Here is an 11,224-nt window from a genome sequence, read left to right as displayed (position 1 = left end):
TGAATCTAAAAACCAAGTAAAATCAGTAAAGAAAAATTAAAAATTGAATCAAAATCAATGAAAAAAATTAAAGATGACTGGGGTGCGGGGTCTTTGAAGAAGATAAAGAGGGGAAGAAGACTGGAGGGGTGGGGTGGCGAGGTGGGTGGGGTATTTGACAAAAAACTGGTGGGGTGGGGTGGGGGAGGGGTGGCGGGTGGGGGGAGGGAGGGGGGGCGGGGTGGGGGAGGGATGTTTGAAGAAGAAGGGTGGTGGGGGGGGGGGGGGGGGGGTGGTGAGTAGGTGGGGTGTTTGAAGAAGAAGACTAGTGGGGTGGGTAGGTTAAGGGGAGAGGGTATTTTTTATTTAAATTAATTATTTATAAATTATTTGAATAAAAATGACACATGTCAACATTTTATTCGTCATTTTTCAGCTCATCAGCACGTGTAACACACGCACGTAGTATTATTTTGCTGACTCAGCAAAAGGTGACAAAATGACTCACTTTATGGCTACTTGAGGTGCCAAAAGTAAGCGACATCCACTTGAGGTGCCTAAGTGAAAGATCGCGCATACTTAATGGGTTAGGCCTTTATTTAAATTAATCTTGTGAGTACAATTTTGTTGTTCAATTGATTTTTCTCTCCTAAACTTTTTTCGTGATTCGAGGACCTTTGTAGCGTGTTTCTCGAATATGGGGTGATTTGAACCTCCTAGAAATGCGTTTGGATCTCCAGGAATGTTGAAAAATAATTTGTCTTATCAAGTTGATCTCCGGGCGGAACTCCATTGAAGAACTGTGTAGTTGATGTAGATGTTTTCTCCACTGTTTGTAGAATGACCTCAGTAAATTATGTAACTCTCCTATTTATAGTTGTAGGGGTAGGCAGTCCAAATGTAAATAACCTGCCTCATTCTGATTGGTCCATTCAGTTATCAAGCTTATCACAAATATTGTGTGATAATGTAGCTTGTGATTAGCCACAAATATATCATTTGGGACACTTGGCGATGTTTCATTGGTTGTTGAATTTGACTTGGATTGTCACATTCTTTGAACGGATGGCCTCGTCTTGTTGGTCTTTAATTTGACTGGGATGCCACGTCACTTGACACGTGGCGTGAGTTTGGACTTCAAGGTGAGATGGACCTTGATGGGGAATAAAATGGCCTTATCATTTTTACAACCCAAAATAATTTTAGACCCGAGAAAATATGGATCAAATTCAAATTTTATATGAATTTGATCCAATAAATTTTACATGTTACACTTGTGTAGAAAGGAGGCCCACCTCCACTCCCCACCAAAAAAGCATGCGATACTTGGAAGGGTCATCCACACTTTGATACTAGGTTAGAACACATAAATTATCTATGATTCAATGATAAAAATTTAGTGCAAAACAAATGGTACTTATACAAGCTCATATATGATCATTTCTCCAAATTATAATCTGTATTTGACAAAGATCTAGGTAAATATACAGCGAGTATAAGCACTACAAATACTTATTACAAATAAAAGTATGCAAAATTCATAATTATAACAACTCAAATACATGTTGGTTCGATAAGCTTTATAACTACGATAAGTAATCAAGCTTTTTTTGGCATCACATTCCAAGAGTTTCGTTTTCTGACTGTTACTCCCAAGCTTTCATCAATATTAATAGATTTAGGATCAGGAAGCTCCCATTCGAATTCGTGAGGCAACGATCCCAGAGCAAAATACATCATGCGATGGCCTAAAGGCAAGGCAACGCATATCTTTCTTCCAGCAACAAACGGAATTTAGCTCATAATGTTGACCCTTCACATCCACTTTTGAGCCAAGAAACCTTTCCGGCAGGAAACTTATAGGGTCGTCCCAACATTCAGGATCTCTTCCAATCGCCCAGGAATTCACTAGGAATTGAGTGCCTTTTGGTATGTCGTACACCATGAACTTGGTGTGATGAATTGTCTCCCTTGGGATCAAGAAAGGGGCAGGAGGATGTAAATGAAGTGATTCTTTTATTAAAGCTTGCATATAAGGGAAACTGTCAATGTCACTTTCTTCAGACTTCCTGTTTGGTCCTACTATTGATATCTCTATTTTCACTTTGTCCATTGCTTCTGGATGACGCAAAAGCTCCGTCAATGCCCATTCTACGCTGCTGCTAGTCATCTCTGAACCAACTAAAAACATATGAAATATGAGTTTAAGATGTAAACCTTGACCATAACTCACTCCGATTTGGGGTAACTTTAAAACATAGTAAAAAATTGAGGGGTAAATTTTTGCCCCTTTTTTCTCAAAGAATTTGAAGCTTCGAACACGTATATTACACCCCTTTCATACTGGATCTCAGATATGAGAGAATTTGCTAGGGATAAGGGTATCAATGAACTAAAAGAGAAACAGCTGGTAAAATTGAGCTATTTCGATTAGTACAATAGCAAAGTTTGATTTTTTTTAAAGGAGAAAAATAAAAATAAAAAGAACTGAAAGATGATACTTAAACTAGTAACGTGATTAAAGTGGAACAATAGTAAGAAGCTAAGAAATTAAGATTAAGGAGCATATATTATTGCCTACCAAGTTTAGGCACCAAATATATAGCACTAGTTTAAATGCAAACCAATATTGAAAATACAAGTTATGAGATTTTACAACTTACCACTATTAACACTTTTATCTCATGTTCTGATAATTTAGCAACATATCCAAGAAATCTTTCCCCTTCTGTCACCCTTCTTTCGTTCTCCCTCGCGTTCCTTGAGAAATATAGAAGTGATCTCCATCATCTTTCCCGTGTTGCTCACCATCCTCTTCCTCAATTTTTGCAAATCAAATCTTCTAAGAAATGGAAATATGTTAGAAACATTAACAGTACCTGACAACTACTCCATGATTCCCTTTGTGGCGTTGAAGAACTCTGAGGCCACCTTAGATTCTGGATCAGCCAAGTCATTTGACATTATCAAATTCCCTAGCATATTAAATGATGCTAGGAACACAAATCGCATTACCTCAATCCCACTCCCTTTTTCATCAGAATTTGCTGCTTTCTCTATCCATTTTATCAATATTGTCCACACATTTTCGCCTTACTGGCACAGTTTCACTGATCTTTTTATGTCCAAACATTTCCACAGTACATATCTGCCTTTGAAAACGCCAAAACGAGCCATATCAGCCTAAAGTCAGGGACCCTTGATAGTAATTATGTGTTAAATCTACATCAATTATTGGTCGATCCGCAAAGGAAGTATCATGGTTCTTGAATAAATCTGCAGCAGCCTAAGCTATTTGAACTACCATAGTGTTGATTAAGGGCCTACTTTTAACCACAAAACAGGACCATATTTTTGTTTTAGACATGCCATTTTTTTGTATGGCTTATTTCCTAGTTCAAACATGTTACCAAAAATTGGTAATCCTGGTGGTCCTGGAGGTAATTTGTAGGAACATTTACGAGTCTTTTTCTTTGAAAAAAATAGGATGAAAGATGGTAACAACATGATTGCAGATAAAAACGGATAGCTCCATTCCCATTCCATCCCTCTAACTTCTTTTTTCTTGGGGTCACTAGTTGGTTTGCTATAAGATACGTGATGGAAGATCTTATTTTTAGTATGTTAATAATGCTTCTCATTGCCTCATAGCCCTTTTACTTGGCATTGTTTATTTAGTGCACACCTTGTTATTTTTGTTTGTACTACGGGTACACAGAATCAGTATATGCAGAACAATAACTTCAACTAGAGTTCAAGTATAAACAAGAACACAATGAAGTATATCAAATACCCGCAACACAAGATCAAAATGACCTTCCCAAGAGGTGTATTTTATTCTTCCAGAAATTAAGATGAAATAGAAAATAGCCAAGTCGTCCGAATTCACGGAGTTTCCTTAAGAAAATAATTCTCGTCACTGTACCCGAGGTTGTGGAATTTTTCGTCCCACGATAAAATGGCTAAACAAACCAACAGTAGCGGTACCTCAAACGGTTGGAATATCTTCGAACTCACAGAACATTTTGAGTGATCACACAGAATATTTTTGAGACAAGAAGAGAGTTTTTATAATCTGAAAATTTTGTACTAAACCTATGGAAGAAACCAGGTTTATATAGTCACAACATGCCTCTTTTGAAAAGAGGCAATGGTTCACTCCAAAGGTTACACCTTTGCTGTAAGTTCATGTCTGTTCATCAAAGATTGCATTTTTTCCTGAACATTCATCTCATTTCATGAATCAGTGTGTCACTTCATTGAAGGATTACATCCTTTTGAAGCATCATTTTGAACCATTGCAACCTTCCGTAGCCTCAGTTCAGAACAATGTATCATTTCTGAAGCACTAGTTTAAAAATAATGCATCAGTTGACTTGAAATAGTGCAATTGTTACTGCATGTACTGATACGGGTACGATCATGATCGGGGTTCAATGCATCAAGACTTGAGCTCGGGGGCTACCCATCCAAGGAAGAAGCTTTGAAGTGTAGAGAACAAGTCCCACAAGCTCCAAAACTGTTCATACACGTTCACTGTTCATCCACCCTTTGCAAGGGTTTTTTAGTCATTTGTAATAAGTTAACCTAGGTATAAATAGAACCTCATTAGGTCATTTTTGGGAGATTTTTGGAGAATATATTTTGTAGCCTTTTTGAGAGTCTTTAGCAAGGTGGAATCCTTGGATAAGGTGGAATCCTTGTGTTGATCATTTGCTTAGAAACGGAGATTACTTGGGAATTCCGGTTCCCTTAAGATCACGTAAGAGATAGGTTTAGGTTGTGTGTGATATTAAAGGTCCAAAAGTGGAATAAGCTTTTGAGTTGTTAATATTATACCATCCCTTTGTCTATCTATCTATCTTTACTTTTTTGTAGTCGTTTGTCTATATCTAGTGTAATCCATTTGTGTTCTTGTCTTGTAACCTTGTTTTGTTGTTATTGCATCTTGTTCATCAAGTGTTGTTTCTGTTTTAGTATGTTTTACTCTTGATATCACTTTTCTTCTTGCGAATCCGAGAGAGGTCATCAAAAGGGTCCATAGTTCTTGAACTAGTGAACTGATTTTGGTGTTTGTGTTGTTGTGTTCTTGGGGATTTTGATATCATTTGGTATCAGATCAAGGATGGTTGTGTTCCTACACTACCAATCTTGGGTTCTCTTGGATGAAAATTAAAAAAAAAGTTGAAAACTGAAAAAAAAATTCAGAAAAGTACAAATCTGTCCATTTTGTGTTCTTGGCCGAAAATTGTGTTGTTGTTATCTTGGCCAAGATTTATTTGTTATGTTTCTAGAACTTGTAGTCTTTTGTTTGTTTAGAGTGTTTCTAGTGTTGTTTTATTTCTCATCAACACTAAAAAGTGTCCAAATCTAAGATTGAACTTGAACTTGTTGAAGTTGTTGATGTGAACAAGGTGTGCCCGAGCTGGATGTTGTTGTTACCTAAAACTTGGCCAATTTGATGGTATTGTTGTAGTGGAGTTGGAAACTGAAATTGTTGTTGTGCTTGGACTTGTTGTGTTCTTAAGGTTCTTCACCCTTTCATCATCTTGTTAATCCTTAAAGTCCAAACTAGTTCTAAAAAGGTGAAAGACAAGCTTGTAGTAGTTGTTAGTGAAAGACCTGTCCCTATCACTTTAGTGACTTTTCATCTACTTTTTCTTGATTTAAGGACCTTGTTTCAAGGATAAAGTTCAAAGAAGTCAAGTTTTGCTTTTGAAATTTGAACAAAAAGGCTCAAAGACCACTTTTCCCTCCATTAACCAAATCCACCAATTCCAAATTGTATATTGATCAAGACTTGAAATTAGGAAATAAAATTTTGATAAAACTCGAGGCCAATAGTGGACTACCACATCACTAAAGTACTGTTCATGCAACATTTTTGAGTTCAAATTTTTGATTTCTTTGTTTCATTTTATTGTTTCCTAGTTTCGTTTGTTTGCTCGACACTAATTGACAACCTAGTAATACCTTACTAGCTTGTAAGTTAGTTTTGTGTACGTTCTTTGTGTTATGTTTGTTGTGTGCTTTTCTTATTTTTGAGTCGTAGTATCTTTTTTGGTTCAAGTTTGTTCATTACTTATTTGAGTCATTTCAAACAAGAATCTACTCTGACCTCGAGCCACAATTGGGACCAAGTAACCTCATTGGAGTATAAGCGAGTTATCAACACTTGTAAGGCCAATAGAGTGAAAAATCCAAAATGTGCAAGTGAGGGAATGTGGACTATTTTGAGACGCATTGTGGACTATTTTGTGATGAATTGTGGACTGATTTTTGCTAATCTTTAATGTGTTTGTTGTTTTCGTGTTGTTTGCTTAGTAGCTCTTGATGGGTATAATGGCGAATAAAGCTGAAATGCCTAGTTGGGTTAAATCCATCATGGCAAGGCTTGATTCCATAGATAGGCAAATAATGGACAGAATGGAAGAAAGATTGGAAGGGACGGAAGGCTCTCTATGCAAGAAGTTGGATAACTTGGTGGAGCATCCAAGCCTTCCTAATCAAATTCCCATGAGTGGCCATGCTCCACATGAGCTACAAAGTAATCAAACTAACTTTTGCATTCTAGTGAATGAGGATAATAGCTAACTAAGTGTGAATGATAGTTTGTCTTTAAGTAAGCCGAATGTGCCTTCATTTTGTGATGATAATGTACAACTTGAGATTGTGGATACACTAGTTGATTCACCTAGTGTTGAATCCTTTGTGGAAAGTGGTAGTACATTGTCTTATGGAAGTCACGAAGACCAACTTTTGTGTGAAAATGATGATGTTGAACATGTTGGCCGAATGACTAAGGATGACCCTCTAGTTGTTTTTCTTATTCACCATGATAGTATAGAGGGGATATTTGATCATTATTGTAGTAGTATTGGGGTAAGGAAGTGTATTCCCAACCCGTGCCCATGAACACTCTACCCATTTGATTCCGGTGATCATTTGAAGTGTGGTAATGAGGATGTCTTTTGGAATGACTTGAATGTGCATGGAATGTATGGCTTTCCTCTCTCGGCTTTCAAGTCTAATTGTTGTTCCAAGAAGAGTCTATGTTTTCCACTTGATAAGCGACGTTTGTTCCTTATTTCTTATCACACTTATGTGGATAAACTAGTTGATTCTCCCTTGGTAGGGTATTCAGGTAAGAGGGATGTTTGGGTATATGTGAATTTTGAGCCACCTTGGCAAGATGCTGTGATTGATTACACTCATCCTAACCCTCATACCTTTAGGAACTTTTGTTTGCTTGTCCTTCCTATTACTTTGCAAGGTTTGGATTCGAGGATGAATCCTTTCTAAGGAGGAGAGAATGATACGGGTACGATCATGATCGGGTTTCAATGCATCAAGACTCGAGTTTAGGGGCTGCCCATCCAAGGAACAAGCTTTGAAGTGTAGAGAACAAGTCCCACAAGCTCCAAAACCGTTCACTGTTCACACGCGTTCACTGTTTATTCGCCCTTTGCAAGGGTTTTTTAGTCATTTGTAATAAGTTAACCTAGGTATAAATAGAACCTCATTAGGTCATTTTTGGGAGATTTTTGGAGAATATATTTTGTAGCCTTTTTGAGAGTCTTTAGCAAGGTGGAATCCTTGGATAAGGTGGAATCCTTGTGTTGATCATTTGCTTAGAAACGGAGATTACTTGGGAATTCCGGTTCCCTTAAGATCACGTAAGAGATAGGTTTAGGTTGTGTGTGATATTAAAGGTCCAAAAGTGGAATAAGCTTTTGAGTTGTTAATATTATACCATCCCTTTGTCTATCTATCTATCTTTACTTTCTTGTAATCGTTTGTCTATATCTAGTGTAATCCGTTTGTGTTCTTGTCTTGTAACCGTGTGTTATTGTTATTGCATCTTGTTCATCAAGTGTTGTTGCTGTTTTAGTGTGTTTTAATCTTGATATCACTTTCCTTCTTGTTCTTCTTGCGAATCTGAGAGAGGTCATCAAAATATTTCTTAAGCTAGTGGATTGATTTTGGTGTTTGTGTTATTGTGTTCTTGGGGAGTTTGGTATCATGTACATATAAATGGAGGTCCGAAACTGCAGGAAAATTTTTATTGCATTTTTTCTTGGCATTCTTCGGAATTCAAATCAAGTTTGTCCAAAAAGATAAATATCATCGATCGATTATTTGCCAAATCCAAATCCAAAGCCGAAGCAGAGCCGAGTGAGCGCCGATGATGACGGTGTGAGGCATCTATTATTTCTTGCCTCACTTGCCATGTGGTGTAAGTGTTCTTGATTATAAACACTTTCATGTTCTCTTCTTCTACCAATGTGGGAGAAAGAGTAAACTTCTAATTTGGGAGTACAATTTCCATTTAGTGTGTCCTTCCCCTCCACCATTTTATTCTCCATTTTTCCATTCACACTTCTTTCATATATTATGAACCCAACAATCCCCCACTTGAATGGAGAATGGCTATTTTTCATAAAATATTTATGGACAAGTATGTGATCATCAATAAAAGACTGATTGCATCTGGATAAGTCGGTTTCCCTTTGAACTTTTCATAGTGAAAATGCATCGGATGTACTTGGTTAATCAGTAGATTTGATATCTTTGAACCGTTGAGTTTTAATGTACACCTAGAAAATACATGTCACACAACCATCCTTTTAACATTTATGATTCTCACGATTTTGTTCTTTTCAGCCATGAACATGTCCCGGTTTCATGAGAGCTTAGAAAATAGGCCTTTACTAACATTCTCTTTGAAGCAGTTTCCACTTCACCCTCACATAGGTGATTTCTAAATGTTCAATCCTGTAGATTAAACTATTTGGTCAAATCTGCCAAATTTAGATAATCATTTAAAGACTTTTCACCTTAAGTCTTATCCTAGTTTACTATACATTGTCTACATCATGAGAATGGGTTGGGTAATTGACAATGTTGAACCTGTCAGATACAAATTTCTTTGATCTCCTTGAACCTAGCTCTTGGGATCTCCAGTCTGCCAAGTAGAGTTACCGCCATGCTGACTCATCCTAGGCCTTAAACCCATTCCCTTAGATATTCTTTCCACTCCTTCTCTAGATAGGCCTTTTGTAAGTGTATCCGACATATTATCCTTTGACTTTACATAGTCAATAGTAATAATTCCACTAGAGAGAAGTTTCCTAACGGTATTATGTCTCCATCGTATGTGACGAGATTTACCGTTGTACATCATTCTCCCTGCCCTACCTATTGCTACTTGGCTATCACAGTGTATACATACTGATTCCACTGGCTTGGGCCAATACAAAATATCTTCCAAGAAATTCTGGAGCCATTCTGCTTCTTCACTGGCTTTATCTAATGCGATAAATTTAGATTCCATTATAGAGCGAGCGATACAAGTCTGTTTGGATGATTTCCAAGAAACTGTTTCTCCATCGATAGTAAATACATATCCACTTGTGGATTTTACTTCATTCGATCAGGTGATCCAATTTGCATCGCTATATCCTTCAAGTACCTTAGGATATTTATTATAATTCAAAGCATAGTTTTGAGTGTATTTAAGATACCCCAAAACTCTTTTCATTGCCATCTAATGAGTTTTGTTGGGATTACTCGTGTACCGACTTAATTTACTAATTGCACATGCTATGTCTTGCCATGTACAGTTCATTATATACATTAAACATCTCAATACTCTTGCATACTCCAATTATGAGTCACTTTCACCTTCATTCTTTCGAAGTGCAAAGTTCGCATCCAATGGAGTCTTGGAAATACCGAATTCCATATCCTTGAACTTGTCAAGTACTTTTTTGATATAATGAGACTATGACAATTCTAACCCTTGTGGATTTTCATGGATTCTTATTCCCAAGATCATATCTGCAACTCTAAGGTCTTTTATATCAAACTTGCTCTCGAGCATTTGTTTAGTTGCATTTATGTCACAAATATCTCTGCTGATGATCAACATATCATCCACATATAAAAAACAATGACTTGGTGATTTGGTGTGTCTTTAATATATACACATTTTTCACATTCATTTATCTTGAATCCGTTTGCCAACATAGTTTGGTCAAACTTTGCATGCCATTGCTTAGGTGCTTGTTTTAGTCCATAAAGTGACTTAACAAGTTTACACACCTTATTTTCTTTTCCTGGAACCACAAAACCCTCAGTTTGTTCCATGTATATTTCTTCCTCCAAATCTCCATTTAGGAATACGGTCTTCACATCCATTTGATGGATTTGAAGATCATATACCGCTGCCAAGGCAATTAATATTTGAATCGAGGTTATCCTTGTTACTGACGAGTATGTATCAAAGTAATCAAGGCCTTCCTTCTTTTTGAAGCCTTTTACTACAAGTCTTGCCTTGTATTTATCAATAGTACCATCCGCCTTCATTTTCTTTTTGAAGATCCATTTAGAACCTAACAGTTTATTTTTGGGAGGAAGGTCAACCAATTCCCATGTATGGTTGCTTAATATTGAATCTATCTTACTATTGACTGCCTCTTTCTAAAAGGATGAGTCTGATGACGACATCGCTTCTTTAAAGGTTTGAGGCTCATTTTCTAAGAGAAATGTTACAAAATCTGATCCAAATAAAGTTGACGTTCTTTGACGTGTACTACGTCTTGGATTTTTTTCATTATGTACATTCTCACTTGGTTCATCTTGAGGTCGTTTAGATCCTCCACTAGATTGTTCATGTCTAATTTTATATGGGTAAATGTTTTCAAAGAATTCAGCATTGTTTGATTCAATTACCATATTTTCATTAATATCCAGATGTTCGGATTTATGAACCAAAAATTGACATTCTTTACTACTTTTAGCATATCCTATAAACACACAGTCCATAGTTTTAGGTCCTAGCTTAACTCTTTTAGGTATAGGAACTTGAACCTTCACTAGACACCCCCACACTTTGAAATATTTCAAGTTAGGTTCCTTTCTTTCCATTTTTCGTAAGGAATTGATTGTGTCTTACTATGGGGAACTCTGTTGAGTATACGATAGATTGTAAGGATAGCCTCCCCCCATAAGTTTTGTGGTAAACCAAAACTTATAAGTAAGGCATTCATCATTTCCTTCAAAGTTTGGTTTTTCCTTTCCATAATTCCATTAGACTGAGGTAAATATGGTGCCTTAGTTTGATGGATTATTCCATTCTCTACACATATTTGCGGAAAGGGAGATTCATATTCTCCGCCCCTATCACTTCTTATCATTTTGATCTTTTTGTCTAGCTGATTTTTAACTTCAGTTTTATATTGCC

The 11,224-nt window shown here is 36.7% G+C and overlaps 1 pseudogene; it reads right to left on the bottom strand.

The window, feature by feature from the left end:
• Positions 1 to 1,396: 1,396 nt before the first annotated feature.
• Positions 1,397 to 3,525, bottom strand: LOC107844588 (annotated as a pseudogene).
• Between the last annotated feature and the right edge of the window lie 7,699 nt (positions 3,526 to 11,224).

The sequence above is a fragment of the Capsicum annuum genome, unplaced genomic scaffold, assembly GCF_002878395.1.
Source record: "Capsicum annuum cultivar UCD-10X-F1 unplaced genomic scaffold, UCD10Xv1.1 ctg3418, whole genome shotgun sequence".
Lineage (NCBI taxonomy): Eukaryota > Viridiplantae > Streptophyta > Magnoliopsida > Solanales > Solanaceae > Capsicum > Capsicum annuum.
Note: the sequence above shows the minus strand (reverse complement) of the source record. Positions and strands in the feature narration are given on the sequence as shown.